Genomic DNA, 2588 nt, shown 5'->3' on the forward strand with positions numbered 1-2588 from the left:
TTAGTTGCATTCATCTCGCCTCTCTATTATACTAACACAGCAACCTCACACATTGGTGACCACTAGAAGAACAGCATCTTCCAGCTTTTCCCCTCAATGTTGTGCCCTACTGATTGATGATGTCACCCTTCAACCCTATTTTTCTATCCACTCCCCATCCATAAAACTAGCTACCTTCTCCAGTAGAGGCATTCGCTTAGTTTCAGCAAGCCAAAGTTCAGTTTCCTATCAAGGTTGTGACTTACTTAGGAACTAAAGCAGACTATGTTCTCAAGGCTAACCCCTGCAACTCTCTCATGAAAATCAACGAATGGCTTCACGAACAATTGGATACCTCAATAGAGTATGATGCCTTCAAAAAATACCTCCAGGATAATACTCACCTTCGCAAACAACCAGTACAGTCAAGCTTTTCCAGATGTCTCAACATGCGTTTGGGGATCAAAATGCTTTGATCACCCTCAGGGAGAATACTAATAGCGTTCTCCTACAATTTTCCACAAAGGATTATATTCGGGGGGTGAACCTACTTAGTGCACGACGCCTACTTGATCCTCTAAGAGCTGCCATGGGATTCATTTAATTCCCATTAGCAGTTATATATTTAATATCATGAGACCATATGTTATATCACCGTCGCATTATCGGCTGTTAAGATTATTAAAAATAACTCATTAGTTCTAACCCCCTCCCAAAGAAAAAGAGAGTCTAAATGATATACATTGCGAAACTTTCCGTGAATAATTGAGAGTAAAACGGTAGTGTGAAGAAGAAAAAATAGTTCGCTTTAATGTAGATGTGCATAAACTATTCAATATATCATACACACACACACACACACACACACACATATATATATATATATATATATACATACATGTACTGTATATATATATATATATATATATATTCTAGTTAACAAAAGATGTCAAACATGATGGCTAAATATTTAGGCAGATATGCACTCACATGCAAGTATTATTATGTAGAACGAATTGTATCGGAATATTACTTTGGCTAGTCAAGTAAAAGGTATTATTTATTTTATACTGAATTAATAAAAGAATAGTCACCATTTTTACTTTCCATATTATTTACAGGATATTAGCAGGTTCTGAGAATTGTCCACCTTTGTTTGCCTGGTTTGTATATTTCGGTTAATCATGAAACCTAGTATATATCTATACATTTATATATATATATATATATATATATATTTATATATATGTATATATATATATATATATATGTATATATATACATATATATATATATATATATGCGTGTGTGTGTGTGTGTGTGTGTGTGTGTATTAACTCATATAATGTATTACTAAACTCTGTAAGGGGATTTCCATAATATCAGGCTAGACACATAAACTCTTTAATAAGGCAAAGATTGTACTCTGTACATAAATGTCTATGCACAAATCTTTCTAAGATATAATTTATCTTGCTTATTAACGTCTATAAATACATAAGTATTGGGTGTGCTTTCATAAACTTCTGTGTCTTTATTCTTTCAGATAATGGTCCAAGTATAGATAATTGATCGACATCTTGTTTGGAATATCAGAGATGAACGCATCAACTGCAAATTCCCTGATCTTATTTTGAGGCAGACAGGGGATCAATACGTCAATACTTCTTACCACCAAAAGCCAACCCGGGCATACCTGCTACAATGGTAGACCCTTTTAACATTGGTTAAAACTCTCTCTCTCTCTCTCTCTCTCTCTCTCTCTCTCTCTCTCTCTCTCTCTCTCTTATGAGTGCCCAGTCTCTTTTCATATTGTTATAACAACAGGGATAAAGAGGAGAGATAGACCTGGTTCCGGACAATGCTAATGAAATTCGGGAGCGACAATTACCCCTCCTCTCTCGGACATCACTTTGTTATTACCTGGATGATGGTGGTGTCCTTGCACTCATCCATTTCATTATTGTTTTAAAAGTCTTAGCTTACACATATACAGGACTTTTCATTACCTTGAGTCTATTATCATAAGTTAAACTTAATATAACACTCAAATACCTCAAAAAATTTCACATACACACTGTCATATATATCTACACGAACCTTATTGCATTAGTTACTTATTTGTAATGCTACGCAAATTATGATAAACGTGTTTTAAGACTTCCAAAATTCCAAGGTGTTCTATTTAGTGATTAAAATATCTTATCATTTTGGGCGAAAAGGAATATTAGATAACCAGAAATTTCAGACAATTTATCAGTAGAGGAATGATACACAAATTGAATAAGAAAAGGCAATGACATGTCATTGCAGTTCAAGTTCAAAGAAATAGTACATTTTCCTTTACGGAAAAACATAACTATTTGACATTAGGCAGAGTACCCAAGTCCATAGTAATGGGATTGTTTATATTGAGAAAGGGGAAAAAAGAAATTAAAACTTATTCTTAAGAATAATCCCATTATCTTACAGTTTACTATTTGTATCCTGTCATCAATGCATATGCTTATGACTGACCGCTCATCTAGGTTGATGTCTCTCAATCAACAATATTACTATTACTGTAAATTCTGCTAATTATTATCATTTTGACCATCACTGTTTCTAAG

This window comes from Palaemon carinicauda, chromosome 12 (assembly GCF_036898095.1).
Source record: "Palaemon carinicauda isolate YSFRI2023 chromosome 12, ASM3689809v2, whole genome shotgun sequence".
Classification (NCBI taxonomy): domain Eukaryota; kingdom Metazoa; phylum Arthropoda; class Malacostraca; order Decapoda; family Palaemonidae; genus Palaemon; species Palaemon carinicauda.